Consider the following 22358-nt stretch of genomic DNA (forward strand, 5'->3'; position numbering starts at 1 on the left):
CAGGACAGGATTACTAAGAGAGAAAGGAAATCAACACATTTAGGAAGCCAAAGTCACCAACAGGTGCCAAGTATGTTGTTACTAAAAACATCTGGAGAGAAAAGGTCCATTTGTATTCAGTAAATCGTGAGCTCAAGTCTCCCACCCATTGGGTTGGACTGTTGGGTTCAATCTCTTGGACTTCAAAGTTTCCTTGGCTCTTTAAGCCCCAAATGATAACATTTCCATTTGATAAACACAGCTCATCTCCGATGGTCAATGCTTGTAGAAGGAAAGAACAATTAACCACCACAAATATTTCTGTGTCAGTCTGACTCCCTGGAGAAAAATGCAAGGCTTTAAAAAAAAAAATCAAAACATTTAGTGAAGTTTAGTGAAGAATCAAGGATGGCCATAATCATGGCAGAACCTTGAACACATTAGCAATTAGCTTCGGTTAAAGAAGTAGAATGGGAAATAAATGGGGAAACAGTGTCAGACTTTATTTTGGGGGGCTCCAAAATCACTGCAGGTGGTGATTGCAGCCATGAAATTAAAAGAAGCTTACTCCTTGGAAGGAAAGTTATGACCAACCTAGACAGTATATTAAAGAGCAGAGACATTACTCTGCCAACCAAGGTCCGTCTAGTCAAGGCTATGGTTTTTCCCATGGTCATGTATGGATGTGAGAGTTGGACTGTGAAGAAAGCTGAGTGCCGAAGAATTGATGCTTTTGAACTGTGGTGCTGGAGAAGACTCTTGAGAGTCCCTTGTACTGCAAGGAGATCCAACCAGTCCATCCTAAAGGAGATCAGTCCTGGGTGTTCATTGGAAGGACTGATGCTAAAGCTGAAGCTCCAATACTTTGGCCACCTCATGTGACGAGTTGACTCACTGGAAAAGATTCTGATGCTGGGAGGGATTGGGGGCAGGAGGAGAAGGGGACGACGGAGAATGAGATGGCTGGATGGCATCACCGACTCAATGGACATGAGTTTGAGTGAACTCCGGGAGTTGGTGATGGACAGGGAGGTCTGGGGTCGCAAAGAGTTGGACACGACTGAGCGACTGAACTAAACTGAAAGAAGTAAAAAGAGAAGCAACTCTCTTTACCATAAAGCACTTTAGCATAATGGGTGCGTGTGCATGTGTGTGTGCTGAGTTGCTTCAGTTGTGTCCAACTCTTTGCAACCCTACGGACCATAGCCTGCCAGGTTCCTTGGTCCATGGGATTCTCCAGGCAAGAATACTGGAGTGGATAGCCATTTCCTCCTCCAGGGGATCTTCCTGATCCAGGGATTGAAACTGCATCTCTTAAGTCTCCTGCTTTGACAGGCGGATTCTTTACCACTGGTGCCATCTGGGAAGCCTCACACAATGGGTACGCACACACAGATCAGGCAGTGAGACAGACTTGGGTTCTAATCCAAACGCCCCTCAGATGGGAATAATATGGTCCCCATTCCACATCTGGACTTCTATATGTGGGCACAGATCTTTAGAATTCTTTCAACACTGGACTCACCAAAGGGAATGGGAGGGAAGAAGAGAGAAAGAAAGATCAGTTGTTTTTTAAAATATTTTCGGGGACCACAATCTCCTTTGAGAATCTGGTGAAACTTCAGACACTTCCGTCACCCCCAAGTACACTTATGTGCAGACGCATCCAATTTTGTGTTGTTTCAGGACGCCTCTCCCCCCAGACCCGCACAACAATTCATGGACCTCTGGTTAGGAATCTTGGTTTAGACTATGGGACAAATGAGGCCAAATCATTGGGTTTCGTTTCCTTCTGAGTCATTTCATCTCACAGAGAGGAAAGTCTGTTCTCCTGCCAAAGACCACATCAGTAACCCTGGCCAACGAATATAGCTGTTGACAACAAGGGAGCCAGATGAGAAGACGAGAACTCAGGCCACGATCACCAAGACTTCAAATGCAAATCCAAGACCACCCCACGCCACCCCCAAACAAGCCTTTTGGCTCTCTATATAATTGTTTTTCCTTGGAAGATGGGAAGAATACTCTTTGGCTATGCAATGCAGTTCAGAAGGACTCTACAAGTTACATGGTATTTTGTTCCCAATCATAACCCTCTATGATGACAAAAAAAAAAAAGGAGACTAAATGTCCAGTTTGAAATAGAATTAAGATAAGGAAATATTATGCAGCTTCAAAAATGATCATTGTGATAATACTTTCTCCATTCACCCCACTCTCTCCATCCCCCACTGTGTCCACAAGCCCATTCACTACATCTTTGTCACCATTTCTTCCTTGCAAATAGGTCCATCAATATCATTTTTCTAGATGCCATTTGTATGTGTTAATATACTATATTTGTTTTTCTCCTCCTGAGTTACTTCACTCTGTACAACAGGCTCTAGGTTCATCTACCTCACTAAAACTGATTCAGACTCCTCCTTTTTTATGGCTGAGTAATATTCCATTGCATGTATGTACGTAAGATAGGTAGCCGGCGGGAAGTTGCTGTGGAGCACAGGGAGACCAGTCCGGTACTTTGTGATGACCTGGAGGATGGGATGGGGGGAATGAGGCTAGGGAGGGAGAGAATACATGTAGAATTACGGCTGATTTGCACTGTTGTAGAAACAGTGTCAGACTTTATTTTGGGGGGCTCCAAAATCACTGCAGATGCTGATTGCAGCCAGGAAATTTAAAGACGCTTACTCCTTGGAAGAAAAGTTATGACCAACCTAGATAGCATATTAAAAAGCAGAGACATTACTTTGCCAACAAAGGTCCGTCTAGACAAGGCTATGGTTTTTCCCGTGGTCATGTATGGATGTGAGAGTTGGACTGTGAAGAAAGCTGATCGCCAAAGAATTGATGCTTTTGAACTGTGGTGCTGGAGAAGACTCTTGAGAGTCCCTTGGACTGCAAGGAGATCCAACCAGTCCATCCTAAAGGAGATCAATCCTGGGTGTTCATTGGAAGGACTGATGCTAAAGCTGAAAGTCCAATACTATGGCCACCTCATGTTAAGAGTTGACTCACTGGAAAAGACTCTGATGCTAGGAGGGATTGGGGGCGGGAGGAGACGGGGACGACAGAGAATGAGATGGCTGGATGGCATCACCGACTCGATGGACATGAGTTTGAGTGAACTCCAGGAGTTGGTGATGGACCGGGAGGCCTGGCGTGCTGTGATTCATGGGGTCGCAAAGAGTCGGACACGACTGAGTGACTGAACTGAACTGATGGCAGAAACCAACACAATACTGTAAGAATTTTTTTTTAAATATTTAAATAAAAAATAGAAAAAATGATCATTGTGAAGACATGTCACCGTGGGGAAGATGCTTATGTTAAGATGAAAAAAGAAAGCAAGGAAAAAACATAGACTGCAGAGGTCTCTGTCCTTTATGATTCCAGTGATAAAAAGCTGCAGCCTACAAACCAAGGCAAGCAAGTCTTGGGTAGAAATCAGAGGTGGAATTACTGATGGCTCATATCTGTTTCCAAAAGTTTGTTTTTGTGTTTTTTTTTTATTGTATGGTTATTACAGTTAGAAAGAAAGGAGATACATGATATATCTGTACAGATTCAGCCTGTTCTCCCAAAGGGTTGTGGCTGATCTCCTGCTTAGAAGGCTTTCTAAATGAGCAGGTAGAGAAGACAGACCCCCAGAGGACTCAGTCAGAGCCCCACAGACCCCCACTGAACACAAAACCTTGAGCCTGTGGCTGAAAGAGCAAAGGGAGAGCACCTCCTCACTCCTGGCAGACCATGCACAGCTTGGGTCCTTGGCATCTGAGTCTGGGCTGAGGGGGACACTGGTTCCTTCAAAGAGCACGAAGAATTTCATATCTAAATCCATGTGAGCTTCTACTGATTAGATTCTCCCCGACCACCCACAAACAGAGTCAGAAGTAAAGGACCCACTCAGGTGACAGACCCCTCCCCTGGGTCATGGGAGGTTAGCTACTCTCAAAACAGCCACCAAGAGAAAATTTCCAAAGAGCTTCTTGCAGGACAACCTGCCAGGGGTGAGGAGGCAGCAGCTTCATCAATCCGGACTTGACCTTCTTGAGGTCCCGGTCAGACAGCACCCCAATCCTGAGTGTGGAGGCTCCTGAGTAAGAGCAACAGGGCAGCACAACTCTGACCTCAGACTTGGCTCCCATCCCTCCAGGCAAGCTCCTAACCACCTCCCTTTTATCTCCCCAGCCCTGTAGCTGGGGTGTCAGGAACAGCAAGAACCACCATCCTGCACCCCTGGCATTTCCTTCCCAAAGTGCTCAGCACACAGGCCTGCACTCATGCAGTAGCTCCTTCACCGAGGCTCTGCTGACCCCCAGAGAGAGGGGTGTATATATGTATACGACGCATATAGGTTCATCTCAGTCTCCCAATTCACCCCACCCCCACCCCCACCCCATGTCCACACATCCATTCTCCACATCTGCATCTCTTCCTGCCCTGCCAATAGGATAAAGAAGCTATGATACAAATACACTGTGGAATATTCAGTTCAGTTCAGTTCAGTCGCTCAGTCGTGTCCGACTCCTTGCGACCCCATGAATCGCAGCACGCCAGGCCTCCCTGTCCATCACCAGCTCCCGGAGTTCACTCAAACTCATGTCCATCGAGTCGGTGATGCCATTCAGCCATCTCATTCTCCGTCGTCCCCTTCTCCTCCTGCCCCCAATCCCTCCCAGCATCAGAGTCTTTTCCAGTGAGTCAACTCGTCGCATGAGGTTGCCAAAGTATTGGAGTGTCAGCTTTAGCATCAATCCTTCCAATGAACACCCAGGATCGATCTGCTTTAGAATGGACGGGTTGGATCTCCTTCAGCCATAAAAAAGGAAAAAAATTGGGTCATTTGCAGAGATGTGGATGAACCTAGAGTCTGTCATACAGAGCGAAGTAAGTCAGAAAGAGAAAAACAAAAACCATATGTTAACACATATATGTGGAAACTTCCTGGATATTTTGCTGTTGTCTCTGATCCTGAAGTTGTTTACCTCAGTTGTATCTGTTGGGTGGAACAATATAACCATATGCTACCCCCGCCCCCCTCTTTCTGGCTTCCCAGCTTCATGTTCAGTCAAGATGTTTTGGCAGCTTGAAATCGACGATGGTAGGAGTGTTTATACCACAGGAATAGGCAAGGGCTACATATTTAAAAACAGAGATATTACTTTGCCAACAAAGGTCTGTTTAGTCAAAGCTATGGTTTTTCCAGTAGTCATGTACGGATGTGAGAGATGGACCATAAAGAAAGTTGAGCCCCGAAGAATTGATGCTTTTGAACTGTGGTATTGGAGAAGACTCTTGAGAGTCCCTTGGACTGCAAGAACAAACCAGTCAATCCTAAAGGAAATCAGTCCTGAATATTCATTGGAAGGACTGATGCTGAAGCTGAAACTCCAATACTTTTGCCACCCGATGCGAAGAACTAACTCATTGGGAAAGACCCTGATGCTGGGAAAGATTGAAGGCAGCAGGAGAAGGGGACGACAGAGGATGAGATGGTTGGATGGCATCACGACTCGATGGATGTGAGTTTAAGCAAGCTCTGGGAGTTGGTGAAGGACAGGGAAGCCCGGCGTGCAGCAGTCCACAGGGTCGCAAAGAGTCATGACATGACTCAGACATGACTGAGTGACTGAACTGAACTGAACTGAACACATGTGTGGTTGATGCATTTTTGTTGATTTCCCCGACTTAAGATGGTGATGGAGAAAATGTTAATAGTGTTGATTTCGCTTAAAAAGATTTGCAGCTGTGGATAGCACCCCCCAATATGGAGAAAATTTTCAAGTAATAAAATACTGTTATCCAATTTAGTAAAGAAGTGGGTCACCCCACAGACTATCCAGTGCAGTTCAGACACGTCTTTGTGGTTTCACTCTGATCTTACTTCTTAGAACAAGTGAAAATATCAGTGAAGTTCATGTGGGTCCAAGAGTTTGGCGAAAGTTCACAAGAGCATTCTACGGAGAATCAGTTGGCTATGCGGTATTTATAAGAATGGGTATTATATATATTAATATTTGTAAATGAGTGTTACTCCTCCTTTATACCAGTAAAACTGATGATTAATTTATGTGTGTGCGTGTGTTTCCTGAAATGTCGGAGGTTACACATTTGCCAGAACACCCCTGTTCTCAGTCTTAACCTGACACATCCCCAACAGCCCTGACAGGTGCCAGGGAGTCCACCAGACAGACAAAGAGACAGACAGCACAAAACGGAAATGGCTCCTTTCCATTAGGAAATGGAAACTTCAGCCTTTCCCATAAAGCCACCCAAATAAAATCATAAAATGGTTTATTACTTTTGATCCCATCTTCAAGTGCAATATTAAAAAAAAAGAAAGAATTTGTTTTTTAAACGTCTCATTTACTCTAGAAATGGTAGACTAAAAAGAATCTTACCGTGAAATAATTTCAGAGAATTTCTGTAGCAATACAAGGTAGAATCACTGTAAAAATGGACAGCTGAAACATAGGTCATTTGTCTAACTATAATACACACAGATGGATATCTCACCATAAGTTGGCCCTCTTGGTGAAAAAATAAAGAACTGATCTATGTTTCGTACACAGAAAGGAAGATAATTCTTGTTTAACACCCTCATCATGCCTCAAGCTCTTTCTAAAATACTCTCCTGTTTTGGACAGTGTTTGGAGGGAGGAGCTGGTCCCTGTCTTGAAAGAGCCCAGATCCAGAGGGGCAGCAGGCCTGCCAGCAAAGTGCCCCAGGCGTGTGCTAGAGGCCTTGGGGACTCAGGGATGGATTTGGGCTCTGGTAAGCTTCCCGGGTGGTGCTAGTGGTAAAGAGCCCCCCTGCCAATGCCAGAGATAGAAGAGACACAGTTTTGATCCCTGGGTTGGGAAGATCCCCTGGAGGAGGGCATGGCAACCCTCTCCACTACTCTTGCCTGGAGAATCCCGTGGAAAGAGGAGCCTGGTGGGCTACAGTCCATAGGGTTGCAAAGAGTTGGACACGACTGAAGCGACTTGGCATGGCACAGCAGGACACGACAGGAGAGAAGATATGGGCACTGATCCTGAGAACCAGGACAAGAGGGACTGGCCTGGATGAGAAAGAGGAGAGGTGCACCGGACAGAGTGACCAGCAGGAGGGGCCTGGTGTGTTCCAGAAGCGGTGGGGGAGCAAGAGATGTGACAGGAAAGGGACTGCATGCCCAGGGGTAATCACCACTCTTCAGCGTAGATCTTCATCTAAGCATTGTGATTTTCAAGTAAATGCTGTCTCCCCACAGCTTCATAATTCTTTCCTCTTTCATGTCTGCTTCCGAAGCTTTCTCTAATCTGGTTGAGACATCGCCTTTGAACAAGGGCACACCTGCTTTGCCAGGCCTGTGAAGTGCAAGCGTGCGTGCGTGTATGTGTGTGTATGTATGTGAATGTGTGTGTGTGTTGAGGGGGCTGGGTTGGGTTTCTCTGTCTCCCTGGTACCTCTCCAAACACCTGATCCTTAAAGCAAGGCTGCTGCCCCTGGTGATCTCGTCTGGCTGCTGCAGATTCTAGGGTCTGTGCAGGGACCAGGCCCCCCAGGCGTCACTCAAGCAGGAGCTGGCTCTTAGAGTTCCAGTTTGACTCTGCATTTCTCGGGAGATGCTCTGCTCATAGAAAAGTGTTTGCAGCACAGTTCACTGCTGCCTGGCTGGCCGCAGGTTCTGCGGGGACGGGTGAGCCCAGGATGGCAGAGTACATCCGGGTATTCCATGCCGGGTCTTTGGCCTCACTGGCCTCCACACTCAGCCTCCTGCTTCCTCATGGGGAGGGGTCAGGTGTGGTAGCTGGGCATGTGCTGGAGGCCCAGGAGCCTGAACCAGCATAGTGAGCTCTACTGGGAGACAGAAGTGCGGTCCTTAGGCCTAAATCCCCCGACACAGGGTGAGGGCTCAGAAGGTGTGTGGAATGAACGAGTGTGGAATGACGAGGGAGACCGTGGAGAGAGGGAAATGTGGCGCTTTCTGAGAATCAGCTGGGAGCCGAGAGAGAGGCTGACGGAAAATGCGAGAGACGTTCCGGGTTCCAGAATGCTCAAAGAGAGGGTCCATGGACACCCGTTTCCCCAAGCATGTTCAGATGTTGACTATTTCTGCTCCAAGGCAGGATGAGCACAGACTTTTATTTTTTAGTTTTTTATTTTGGAATAATTTTAGGCTTACAGAAAAATTACAAAGATAAGATAGAGACTTGCTGTGCATCCTGCACCCAGCTTCCCCGAGTGTTGGTGTCTTTCCTAACTATGGTACACTTGCCAGAACCAAGGAAGGCATATCAGTGATGGCTGTTAAACTCCAAACTTTGCTGCTGATGGACAGGGAGGCCTGGCGTGCTGTGATTGATGGGGTCGCAAAGAGTCGGACACGACTGAGCAACTGAACTGAACTGATTCTTCACTAATGACTTTGAGGTTGTTGTTGTTCCAGGATCCAATCCAACCCATATGTGAATTCTGGATTTAGTTGTCATTTCTCCTTACTCTCCTCTGAAGCGAAAATTTTCCTGTCTTTACTTGTTTGTCATGACCTTGAGAATCTGGAAGGTCAAATAGTCTGTAGCTCTCCAATTTGGGTTTGTCTGATGTTTTCTCATAACTAGACTAGGATTAGGGGTTTGAGGAAGGAATAGTGTGGAGATGAAGTACTTTTCTCCTTGTAGCCAAAGTTACACAATAAATACAGTGTGATTTATCCCTGGAGATGTTAACCTTGACCTTAGGGCCAGGATTCTCCACTGCAGGGTTACCGGTTTTCCTTCTCCATACTCTCTGGTAAGTCCAGTCCTCACTTAAGCTGAGGGGATTCAAACTCCCTTCCAGGAGGGAAGAACGTCGACATATATCATGTGGAATTCTTCTCTATAATGACAGAAGCACCATAATACCAGTGCTTTAGTTCCTCTGTCATGTGGCAATTGAGGGTGAGTGAACACATTGGCCAGTTAGGAAATGACTGGAAAAGTTGTCAAAATCCTAGAATTTTTAAAATTCTCTCAAGATATCAACTCTTCTTTCCTTTTCAGTTGGCCAAAGAGCTCTCTTAGCCAAACAGGCCATCTTTAAACCTATTCCGGGGCTTCCCTAGTGGCTCAGTGGTTAAGAATCCACCTGCCAATGCAGGAGACACAGGTTCAATCCTTGGGTTGGGAATATCCCCTGAAAGAGGGCGTGGCAACCCACTCCAGTATTCTTGCCTGGAGAATCCCATGGACAGGGGAGCCTGGCAGGCTACAGTCCATGGGGTTGCAAAGAGTTGGACATGACTTAGCAACCAAAGAGCAACAAGCCTATTCCATCACCCTACCTCCAAATGTCTGAAAAATGGAAAACTTGATTTTAAAAAGAAGACCAAAATGAAATGAAAGCAACAACCAATCACTGACCTTGAGTCAGACCCTCCACATGTCACTGCTGCCCTGCATCAGTTTGGCACCACGGTACCTTTACCCTCCTTTACAGGGAGGCACTTGCCTGGTGGACACAGCCCTGAGTGCCCATCCATACCCTCACCTCACCCACAGCCTCCTCCTGTCTCTCTTCTGTGGCACATTGACCACCTTTTCCAGCTTTGAAAGCCTGAGCAGCAGACTCTATCCTGGATGGACAGAACTTTTATCAATCAAAAAAACTCTCTTGGGGGACTGTTTCATATTGAAGTAGGGCAGAAACCATCACAATGTTGTCAAGTAATAATCCTCCAATTAAAAATAAGATGAAAATTAAAAAAAAAAAAAAACCCTTCTAAAATAGAAATGAACAAACAACGGGGCAATCTATCCACAGCTGGGGCTCAGATCCTGAGAAAGTCTTCCCTCTCCCCTGTACCACCCATAGCCATGTTCCTGCCCACTCTCCCACCCAGAGGTCCCTAAGCACTGTCCGCGCTGTATGGGGAAATGCGATGGTCAGGAAGGCGGAAGATGAGTCTTACCTTGGCAGTATTCAGTGGCTGCTCACCATAGCTCTGCAAATCGCTGCGCCTTGTGGGGCAGCGGCCTCCTCGCTACAACCAGCAACTCGCAAACAGTCCTGAAGCAGGAGCCCATCCCAGGCGTCTCAGTCACTTCGGCAGCTCGTGGCTTCCTGCCAATGATGGCAAGCGCCCTGCCGAGGTGGCAGGCTATCCCCCACCCCCGTCTGTGGTCACAGCTGCCTCCGCCGAGCCCCGCCCCTCCCACCGGCCCTCCAAAAGCTTTCGTGGGCTCGCTGTGCCCAGGAAAACCCTATGAGCAAGGGCCACGAGCAGCTGGTCTTTCTCTGGAGCTGGGCCACGTTTGTCACCGTGCCCCTCTGCCGTCAGAAAGTTTTCCCCAGGGGCTTTGGTTTAACAACACGGAGGTGTTTTTCCTGCAGCGAGCCTGACAGAGTTAGTAAACCTCCAAGTTACCCCTGCAAGGTATTTCACGCTGCCTTGCAGGGTTGTCTGCAGGGCAAGGGGCTTGGGTTCCGCTGCCTTGTGCCATCTGTGTGAGTACGGTGGCCATCTCCCAGCCATGCTGCTTTTGTCTTGTCTTCCAAATAGTGCTGATGATACCCAGCTCATGGGATACTAAGAGCACAAATGATAGAATGGAGTGATGACAGACATTTGGCTAATCCCCTTGTCCCTAGTAAGGGAATTCCCTTGACTCTAGCCAGTCCTTGATTCTGATCTCAGAGCCTTTTCAGCTGTGCTGTGTCACTCCACTGTGAAAACTCAGAGGAGCAGAGAATGAGGGCGGTGACAGGGAAGGACCGCAACATCTCGAGTGGTGAGGTGCTCCTTTACCACACCGGCTGCGGGGCCAATGGGGCCAAGAGGTTTGCTGAGATGCCCCCTGGAGACTTATTGGTTCAGCCCGGCATAGTGAGCCACTGGCCCCCCACTTTCTGACCTGCAGACCCAAGGGAGCCAATGGGTGGTCTCCTCTCCTGCCTTTATGTCTGGGAACCTTGATATGGAGGGGCACGGATAGACACATTGGCTTCTACTCTTGCCCTGGGACTACAGTTCAGAATCTCAGCTTCTTCATGGAGTCCCTTCCCTTGGATTTTAGGATTAAGAGAGTAATTCACTGTGAGTCTCTGGCAGGAAAGAGTTTTTTGAGAGGTGTTCATGGCAACCGTAGCAGCGACATAGAGATCTTGGGTTCTAAGACCCCTTGGAAACAATCTGTTTTATTTCCCCCAAAAGATTTTTTGTGAGAACGGATGGATTAATGTATAAAAAGCCTCTATTACAGTATTTAGCACATGAGAACTCCTGATAACTGGTAGCTGATTTGAATACGCCTAATCCAAGCGCCAAATCTGATTTTTTAGAAAAACTGCTTTGTCTTCTTCCATCCTTGACAGCAAAGGGCCCAGAACCATGCCCAGAACTGGCTGTGCTCAGTGAATCGTAGGTGTTATTATTTTTGTATTCACTTCCTGACACCTGAGAGTTGGACCTAAGCACTTACGCTCTAGTTTGAAGACTCCCAAACTGCTTAAACTTATGATTTAAAAGTTACTGATTTGATATATAGTAACTACACAGGTGGAGAAGGCAATGGCGAGCCACTCCAGTGCTCTTGCTTAGAAAATCGCATGGACAGAGGAGCTTGGTGGGCTGCAGTCCATGGGGTCGCTACGAATCGGACACGACTGAGCGACTTCACTTTCACTTTTCACTTTCACACATTGGAAAAGGAAATGGCAACCCACTCCAGTGTTCTTGCCTGGAGAATCCCAGGGATGGTGGAGCCTGGTGGGCTGCCGTCTATGGGGTCGCACAGAGTCGGACACGACTGAAGCGACTTAGCAGCAGCAGCAGCAACTACACAGGAGCTCAGCCTGGTGCTCTGAGACAACCTAGTGGAGAGAGATTAGGCGGTAGGAGGGGGCTCAAGAGGGAGGGGATATAAATATGTGTCCTGACGGCTGATTCACATCGCTGCACGGCAGAAACCAACACAGCACTGGAAAGCAGTTATCCTCCAGCAAAAAATGAGACAAACCTTGGCAGTCAAAAAAAATAAAATCTTAAGTACAGAAAAGTTACTGAATTGAGGAGAGATTATTCAGTCCTGTTATTTCAATTCAGCTAACGCAACAAACGTTTCTGATTGTTGGCTTCAAGAACACACAAGAGGCTGCGGATACAGATGTAAGTAAGCATGCCTGTCCTCTGCGGGAGCCAGTCTAAGCGGTCTGGGAGGGGTCTGGAAGAAAGACAGCTATGACTGGGTATGAAAAGTGCAGCCGTAGGCGCCTCCACAAGGCCCAGCATTAGAGCAGAGGCAGGAACAGCAGCCCCATCAGGGACTACTGGAGGACACTGCCAAGGCTTTGAACATGGTTTGCCACTAAGGAGCCTGCAAACTCTCAAAGGCAGAGCCAACATTGAGTTTTCTCCTTAGCAAGGGTCCAGTGATACCTCCTGGATTATGTCTAATTTTTAAAAAAATTAATGGGACTTAAATAAATGAGGTGTGAAGAATTTTCACATACTTGAACTCGAGGATACAGAGAATACAGTGGGAAACAGGGAGTCTATCTTTCTATAGAGAAAGTCCATTTCCTCCAATGACTTATCTATTCAAGGTTAGAGGGAGAGAGGACGTGAGAGGTTTGCAGGGAAAGGAGTTCAGAGAAGCTGGCTTTTCTATTATTTTGGGGAAAAAAACTTCACCTTTCTGTCCACCCCCAAGAGAAAGGGATCGGAAAAGAACCCAAAAATGGATTCCAGCAGTCACCCAGAAAAGAAGGAGGAAATGGCCTTACTCTTGGGTTTCAGTTGTCTAAGCAGAAGTGAAAGTTACTTTCAGCCATTTCACCCTGACAGATCAGAGCATCCATAAGAAAGGCAGGGGGAGGAGGGGAGGAGCTGGGAGAGAAGATGAGAAGCAGCACGACATATGAGGTGAGGCGAGGGGTGTCCTTAGCAGAAACTTGTGTTGGAGAACCTCAGAGAGGGCTCCCAGGGCTGCGCTGAGATGAGACTCCAGCTCTGACCCTCCCCCGCCCAGCTCAGCGTTCAGCCTCACTGGCTGCCCCATTTATTTTTGCACATTTGAGGCGACATATGCAAAATTCTTAGCTATCCTTCCATGTGTTTGCAACAGCCTTCTGACATCAGAACATTTCTGGAAAAAAAAAAAAATCAAAAGCTGTGGACAATAAAATAGTTGGAGGGAAGAAACATTAAAATAATCCAGTCCAAGATTCACTTAAGAATGGTGGTGTGAGAAGTGGGGCAAGTTCCCTCTGAAGAAAACAAGTATAAAGCCAGATGAAGTTGTCACAGTTCACCATTTAAAGGCCCTGGAGCCTGACCAAAGGCAGACAGACTGAGAAGTGTTTAATCTTGGAAAACTGCTCCTGCATCAGAACGGCCATGAGCCTGTGGTCTTCCTGTTTGGACTTTGTGTGCCTCGTGCACACACTTTAGCTTGGCTGATGAGAAGCACAGCTTTTTTTTTTAAACTACTACTTATTTTTTAAAATATAATTTTACTTATTGGCTGCGCCAGGTCTTAGTTGCTGCTCGAGGGGTCTGTGATCTTCCCTGTGGCATGCAGGATCTTTAGTTGTGGCAGGCGAACTCCTACTTACGGCAGGTGGGATCTAGTTCCCTGACCAGGGATCGAAGCCGGGCCCCCTGCATTGGGAGTGTGTAGTCTTAGCCACCGGACTCCCGAGAACCACAGTTTTACTCTTGTGAATGATGAACTTGTTTGAGGCCTGTTAGTGAAAACCAGCATCCAGGTGGAGGTAACAGATGTGGTCTGGAGTGAGGAGGTGAAAATCTGCTGTTTATGGGTTAAAGGTCATGGAACAGTTCAGATCTAAGTGAAAAACTGCAGCTTTACTGGGCTTGAGAGCGTAACTTCTGTGGAGAGTCACCTAAAGATCACCCAGAAATGCAATGGGGGAAATCTGGAAGTAAGAGAGCTACAAAAGGGCTGAAATAATAAACTCCCCACATCCCTGACCAACTCCTAAAATATGCACAAGTCAGGGAGACCAGAGAGAGTCCAGAAAAAAGTGAAGATCAAGGGAGACTGAAGGACGCTCTGAAGATTTGAATTTGTTCCTTCAACCACATCAACTTAGACAGCAGAAGGTAGAAGGCTCACATGTTCAAGGTTTCTGAGCAGAACTTCTATCCAAATAATGACCTGACGATTAAACAGTGCACAAACAGGGAACACCCTTAGGGAGCCAGACTGAAAAACAAAGCAAAATACTAGAAGTAAACACTACACAGGGATAGCAATGGCTGCACACCTTGAAGGAGACCAACTTTGCAATTCAGATTCAGAAACGTTAAGAAAACAGGAAACAGCTTTCAGAAAAATAAAACAAAATTCAGGAATAAAATAGAATTCACAGCAATGTCCAGTTTTCAACTAGAAATTACTAGGCACACAAAAAAACAAGAAACTGTGACCAGAAAAAAGTCAATATTCTGATGCCACATGGACCCAAATGTTGGATTTAGCAGACAGAGATTTCAGAGCAGCTTTTATAGTTATATTCAAGAAATGAAAAGAATATATATTTAAGAATTAAAGGAATTTATGTGGAGAATATGTCAACAATAAGAGACTCTCAACAGAAAAAATGAAAATTATAAACAAGAATCAAGTGGAATTTCTGGAGTTGAAAACTACAAAGACTGAAGTTGAAAATTAACTAGATAGGCTCAACAGCAGATTTGAGATGGCAGGAGAAAGGTGTTGTGAATTTGAAGATAGAACAATAAAGGTTATTGAATCAAAAAACAAAAGAGAGAAGCAAAGAGTTAAGAAAGATGAGCGAGACTTAGAGAACTGACAAACGAAGTACAATGTTCAAATATAAATGTAATAGGTACCCCCAAAAAAGAAGAAAAGACACAGAAAAACTATTTGAAGAAAAAAATGGTTGACAATTATTCAGTGTTAGTGAATGACATTAGCTTAAAGGGTCAATGCTATGGTCTGAATGTTTGTGCCCCCCCAGATTCGTATGTTGGACTCAGTGTGCCCAACCTAATTATGAAGTGGAACATTTGTGAGGTGATTAGGCCATGAGAGCATCAGTTCAGTTCAGTCGCTCAGTCGTGTCCGACTCCTTGCAACCCCATGAATCGCAGCACGCCAGGCCTCCCTGTCCATCACCAACTCCCGGAGTTCACTCAAACTCATGTCCACAGAGTCGGTGATGCCATCCAGCCATCTCATTCTCCGTTGTCCCCTTCTTCTCCTGCCCCTAATCCCTCCCAGCATCAGAGTCTTTTCCAGTGAGTCAACCCATCGCATGAGGTGGCCAAAGTATTGGAGTTTCAGCTTTAGCATCAGTCCTTCCAATGAATACCCAGGATTGATCTCCTCCAGAATGGACTGGTTGGATCTCCTTGCAGTCTCAGGGACTGTCAAGAGTCTTCTCCAGCACTACAGTTCAAAAGCATCAATTCTGGCCTCATATAAATTGGATAAAAGCAAATTCCCTCAGTTTTATTTACCTGGAAAAGAATAAGAATTAGTGAACTTAAAAAATGAAAAAAAAAGCCTTTTAAAAATTTTATATAGAGAGAGCTCTCTCTCTTCCACCACGTGAGTGTACAGCAAAAAGACGGTCGGTCATCAGTGAAGCAGATGCTCACCAGACCCCAGACCTACCGGCAGCATGATCCTGGACTTGCCAGCCTTCAGATTAGTGGGAAATAAACTTACGGTGCTTATAAACCACTCAGTTTGTGATATTTTCTTATAGTAGCCCAAACAGACTAGCACAGTAAGAAAATAGAATGAACCCGTCATAATATAAACACACAGAGAACCACACTCAGACACCACAGTTACATACTGAAAGCCAAAGAAAAGTGACCATCCTTCAAGCAGCAAGGGAAAAACGTGACCCAGCATAGTTATGGCAGCAGCAACACAATTAGTGGTTGAATTCTCATCAGAAACAGTAGTGGCTAGAAGACACTGGAATGGCACATTTAAAGTGCTAAAATTAAAAAAAAAAAAAAGAACTATCGCCTAAGAATTTACTATCCAATAAAAATATGTTTAAAAAGTGAAGGTGAAATAAACACTTTTTTCACATAAGTAAAACAGAGAATTTGTCTCTATCTGACTGAAATAATATGACACCAGATGTTAACCAGCAGACAAAAGGAAATGAAAAGCACTGGGAATGGCAAGCATGTAAGTAAATTTAAAAATATATAATAATATATTATCTTTTCTTCTCTTAACTTAAAAAAACACATATGATTGCCCAAGCAGAAATTATAGCATCATGCTGTGGGTTTGCAGCACGCATAAATATATGTGCCAATAATAGCACAGAGAAGGGGAGAGTGGGAAACGGAGCTGTACGTGTGTGAAGTTTCCTTTTCCTTTCACCAAAAACTACATTAATTTAAAGTAGATTATGATCCACTGAAGGGGCATATCGTAATCACGGATGCTGGGAAGGATTGAAGGTGAAAGGAGACGAGGATGACAGAGACTCAGATGGTTAGATAGCATCACTGATTCAATGGACGCGAACTTGAGAAACTCTGAGAGGTGGAGGAGGACAGAGGAGCTGGGCTTGCTGCAGTTCATGGAGTCACTAAGAGCTGGATGCGACTTAGCAACAGCAGTAACGCTGTAATCACCAGAGCAAACACTAAGGAAAGAGATCAAAGAAAGGTAAAAAGTAAGGAGGAGACGTGATCTCGGGAGGCTAGCACACTAGGGAGTTCCAGTGTTTGTCCTTCACACAGACACACACACACACAGACACACACACAGACACAGACACACACACACAGACACAGACACACACACAGACACAGACACACACACAGACACAGACACACACACACAGACACACACAGACACACAGACACAGACACACACACAGACACACAAACACACACAGACACACACAGACACACACACACAGACACACAGACACACATGACACACAGACACACACACAGACAAGACACACACAGACACACACACAGACACACACACAGACACACACACACAGAGACACACACACACACAGACACAGACACACACACACAGACACAGACACAGACACACACACACACACACACACACACACACTGATGAAGAACTCCAAGCAGATCAAATAGCATAGCACTGAAAGAGCTCTGAATGAAAGAACTTGCAGCAACTCAGTGGAGCACAAAACCCAAGGATGACTGCATGGAAAAGCATTGGAAGCATCTTCCTGGGATCACCCCATCTCCCAGTCCGGCACAGTTCAGTGCCAAGACGGATGCCCTCAGCAGGACCTTCCCACTTCAGGGGAAAGAGGTCAGAAGACCACAGCGGCCCTTGTCACCACAGAGACACCCGAAGCTTTCACCACTTAGGACTGCTGCAGTGTTTGCTGACACCGACCTGACACCAGCAAACCAAGCTGCTTGGAATCCACACTGCTGTGCCTCCTGGAGAAGAAGCCACTACTTTGTCCCCCACTCCTTTAAAAGGAGCCATCACTGTGCTCCCTGCCTTGAGAGGAGTTGCCACTGCATCCCTCAGGGCCAGAGCTTCCATGCCCCCACTCCATTTCCTGCCCCCACCAAACAGTTGCACACATGCCCCAGACCCTAGCTCAGAAACCACTGTTTTACACTTGCCATTGGCACCACCATCACCACAGCAAGTGTACCTGTGCCCTGAACCTCAGAGCCTCGGTCACCCCACGTGTGCCTGCATCTTAGACACCGGTATCATTGTTGTCACTTTGCCAACAAAGGTCCGTCTAGTCAGAGCTATGGTTTTTCCAGTGGTCATGTATGGCTGTGAGAGGTGAACCTAAAGAAGGCTGAGCACCAAAGAATTGATGCTTTTGAACTGTGGTGTTGGAGAAGACACTTGAGAGTCCCTTGGGCAGCAAGGAGATCCAACCAGTCCATCCTAAAGGAAATCAGTCCTGAATATTCATTGGAAGGACTGATGCTGAAGCTTCAATACATTGGCCACCTGATGTAAAGAACCAGTTCATTAGAAAAGACCCTGACGTTGGGGAAGATTGAGGGTAGGAGAAGAAGGGGATGACAGAGGGCGAGATGTTTGGATGGCATCATTGACTCAATGGACATAAGTTTGAGCAAGCTCCGAGAGGTGGTGAAGGACAGGGAAGCCTGGAGGGCTGCAGTCCAAGGGGTCACAAAGAGTCAGACACGACTGAGCAACTGCACAGCAATCTCTGTCACACCCTGGATCTGGGGGCTACAGATTGGTGTGCCGGGCCTGGCCCTATGAGCGCTCCACACACAACTACACCTCACACTCTGGAGTCACCTCAGTGGTGCACATGCCTTCAGGCCAAACCCAGCACCCAGAAGGATCTGACCACAGCATCTTCCTGAGGGGAATGAAGAGAACAGGAGCACCCCAGCAGCCTTCTCCAACAAAGACCCCAACAACCCTCACCACCTCCATACACATCCACTGAGTATTCATCATGATAGATAAAATAATGCTTTCCCACTGCATCACAAAATTTCGGAGCAACAAAAGAGAATATGTATGCACAAGCTTCCAGAGAAACCGGGGACAGAGGATCGATGAAAAAATAGCTTGGGACTCCTCAAAGTAACCTTGGAAGCCAGAAAATAATAGAACAATATCTTCGAAAGTCTAAGGAAAAGTTATTTCCAACTTGGAACTCTGTCGTAAGCCAGGGGAAAGAGTAGCATAAAGACATTTTGGGGTATACCAGCTCTTGAAACATTGGTTCCACATTCCCTTTCTCAGAAAGGGACTCCATGATTCACATCGCAAAAATGAAAAAAGAAATTAAGGAAGAAAAAGACCTGGAATCTGAGAAAGAAAACAGCCAAGATGAGAGAGATTCTCAAGAAAATAATGAAAACTGTGAAACAGGCCTAGGAAACAACCCGCACATTTTGAAGTAGGTTGGAGGGCTCTGGGGGGTTCCCTCAAGAAGGTGGTGTTATTGCATTGCCCGGTGTGTTCGAAGGTATTCACAGGAGACTTACACACTAGGGGCAGCTAGTTTAAAGGCTAGAATTAATGCTAAACATATAGATAATTAAGCAAATGAAAAATCGAGTTATTTCTATTCAGGGAAGACTTAAAATTGTGTTTGGGAAAAAAGCATAGTATATTATATGGCTCAGTTGTGAGTAGAATTTATATAATCATACTACAGACCCTGAATACTTATAGAAATTGCATAACTCTACTGGAGATACGGTGAGATAAGAAGGGTGTGTTGGAGAAACCGGAAAGAGCTAAATTGGCTTCATAATAAGAAACAAAAAGATCATGTCTAAAACTGAAAAAATCAAGAAGCAGTGGTCAAAACTTGCTGTTTGTTGACATGGAGGTAAACGTCACAAGTATCCATTAAAAATTCTCCACTGTGGCCTGTGGAGAGCAGACAAGAGGAGGCAGTTGGCAGACGCAAAGCAGCCCTTCGTTCACGGCGAGCCTCTCTGAGTCTTCAAACTGCATGCATACATGACCCAGATAGACGCTAAAAACTAGATTTAAAAAAATAGTATTGGGGGGGTGAGCCAGGTGATCCAGGTTATCGGTGGGTAAGGGAGCTTCTGTATTTACAAAGTGGAATGTTGCCCAGAAGCAATGGGAGATTCTGGGAGTATGGCCCTGAAAAAATTCTTGAGGCAGCAAGGAAACGTGATTTTTAGCAGCCATCCAGAAGTTCACCAGATTGGCAGTCTTATCCCTAATCTTTGGGAACTCCAATAGGAAAAGCATTTACTTTTCAGAAATAACTCCATTCAAAACTGAACAGGGTCAGGACCTATCATTGAAGTTTTGAAAGTCATAACTACTGGGTCTTAGAGGAGACGTTTACAGACAAAGGGCTGGAAAGCACAGCACTGGCTTCCGAAGCTCTTTGTGAACCACAGTCTACACTACAACCAGGACACACATGTAAATAACTAAGTCCGAAGTTTCACCCCCAATTCCCTTTCTTACCTGTTAGCTGTTCTACTGTGCTCTTTTCCTATCCCTGCCCCTTTCCTCTACGCACTTTACTCTTTTCTGTTCTATTTCTTTTTTCCTTTCTGCTAGGTTTATTTTTTAGAAAAAGATTCCCAAGAGTAACGTATCCAGGCTGGAGACCATGATTGTTTTTATACTTCTTGACGGTAGCTGGACGGATTTATTTTCTTTTATCTTTAATGTCTTTTATTATAAAGCACACTGTTTAACCACATTTGACATGGTTCAGCGGCCGGGTGCAGGTTTACAAAGCATGTTTACAAGTGTAACTGTGCTCTGGTTCCCAACAGACAGCCCAGCGCGAGTGAACTCCTCATCCACTTCTTACAGGTGAGGATGGTGCCACGCGGGTCATGCCGCTGAGCAGGGCAGCCCCAGGACCCAGGCCCCTGCCTTGCGCTGACTGACTCTGTGACTCTGGTCAAAGGCTCCATGACCCTGAGCGTCACTGCAAATGCCAGAGAATGGACTCAGGGATTTCTGCAATCCTCCTAACGTCTGTGTAATTCTGTGGATGGAGTTAGGTTTTGGCTGAATTATATTCCTTGAACATTCACATGTAGAAGCCTTGATAGCCAGGGCCTCAGAGTGTGTCTGGATTTGTATAGGGCCTTTACAGAGTCGATCAAGTCGGAGTAAGGCCTTTAGGGTGGGTCCCAATCGAATCTGACAAGCGTCGTCATAATAGGTGGAAATGTGGACACACAAAAGCGATACGGGACGTGTACTTGCATAGGGGAAAGACCGCGAGGACCTAAGGAGAAGGTGGCTGTCTCCAGGCCAGGGAGAGAGGCCTCTGTAGGAAGCAAGCATCTTAATCTTGGGCTTCCCGCCTCCAAAATGAAGAGAAAATGTATGTCTATTGTTGAAACCATCACTCTGTTGTGCTTTGCTTTGGCAGCTGAGCAGAACCATGCAGAGTCCTGTGACATTCAACAGTGGATGGCCACAGGCTAAGTGTTACTGAGTTTAAGCTGACCACCTCCCTGTGAGTCAGTAGACCGAGCAGTGTGGGGCAATCTGTGGAAGATTATGGAAGCTGTTTTTAGTTTTGCTTTGGTTTTTGTTTCTTTGATTTTTTTCCCATCTGCTTCCCCAGATTTCCCTTCCCTCTTCAGGTAAGAGGCATGCTGCCTGCTCACAGGGAAGCGCCTGACAAGTCATGATACCCACCTCTCCAACAATCAAGACTGGCCCATGGAGAAGTCTGGGACGCTGGCATAACCAACAAGAAACCTCCCTGGGACTGCTGTGCGATGATGGTAATGACAGCTGGCTCTGCCCAGCCCAACAGCATTATTGATGGAGTTACTGGGGGCTGGCTTTCAGCAATTCAGAACCCTCTGAGGGCTTAGGTCTCAGCGTGACGAGTTTTCTAGGGTAGGGGGCAGGGGACAACCCCTTTTCCTGAGGAAATGTAGAAGACAAGAGAGGATCCTGGCTGCTGGACTGAAGGATTGCCGGACCTCAATCTAAACACCCAACAAGTCCATCAATAATGCCGTTGAGTTGAGGCAATGTTCCTTTGCCCCTCAGCCATAACAAGAGAGGAGGAGAATGCCCTACCAGAAAGTAAGTCACCCGGTGTCACTGACATACTGTCACTGTTTGCAGTTGCATTCCTACTGGTCAGCTAAGCGGCAACCAGGCTATGGGTACAGGAGGTAACAGGTACGGATTTTATGCTGAGAAGTGGGAACAACCCCAGGGCGGAGGAAGTTTGGGACCAGTCCTGGGGCACTTATGGCACGTTTCCTGTCTCTGTTTTCCAGGGTTCAGAGAAGGAAAGACATGTGCTGCCAGCTGGCGAGCAGGAACGTCAGGACTGGATCCCAGTGCTCCTGACCCGTGGTCCTGTCCTCTCTCTTCCCCAGCATGCAGCGTCTTAGCAAGCTCCTCCCAGACCTCCTTCTCACAAGCCCACTAATGACCTGTTTGAGCTGAGAGCAGATGGTCTGGGAGCATCGACTTTCTCCACAAGAAGAGGTCAGCAACATCTGCAGCTTGGCACCTCTGTGTAGCCCCCAGACCCAGACTCCCGAGGGCCCCCTGGCCTGCCAGAGTCACCCCTGGTGGGACACAGCTGAGTCAGCGGAAGCTCTTTGGGGCTGAGAGTTGAGACCCTGGGTCCTAATCTTCCGCCTTTCCTCCTCTTCTGTTAAGGAAAGGCGCAAGCTTTGCTACCATCCCTCTCCTTCTCCCTCTCCTTCTCCTCTCCACCTTACACCCATCCCATTTCCTCCTCTTCCTTCATCCAAACCTGGACTCACTTCTTTCCACTTTTCTGGGTGTCCCTGCCTTAATTTTTCTTCCACCTTCAATACAGACTTCTTCCCTGATTTTTTCCCTTAATCTCAGATGTGTCCTATTCTTCTCTATCCTAAAAATACT

General features: G+C 46.4%; 1 protein-coding gene across 2 annotated transcripts in view; it reads right to left on the bottom strand.

The window, feature by feature from the left end:
- The window catches only part of BLK (BLK proto-oncogene, Src family tyrosine kinase), a 57690-nt gene extending 47579 nt beyond the window's left edge, over positions 1-10111 (bottom strand). Inside the window, exon 1 of one of the 2 annotated variants that reach the window (XM_055427829.2) lies at positions 9917-10111. The gene's annotated coding sequence lies outside the window, so the exon portion shown is untranslated. The remainder of the gene's footprint in view (positions 1-9916) is intronic. The other variant, XM_088837818.1, reaches the window with a different exon arrangement.
- Between the last annotated feature and the right edge of the window lie 12247 nt (positions 10112-22358).

The sequence above is a fragment of the Moschus berezovskii genome, chromosome 7 (genome assembly GCF_049115385.1).
Source record: "Moschus berezovskii isolate FMDL1 chromosome 7, NW_MosBer_1.0, whole genome shotgun sequence".
NCBI lineage: Eukaryota > Metazoa > Chordata > Mammalia > Artiodactyla > Moschidae > Moschus > Moschus berezovskii.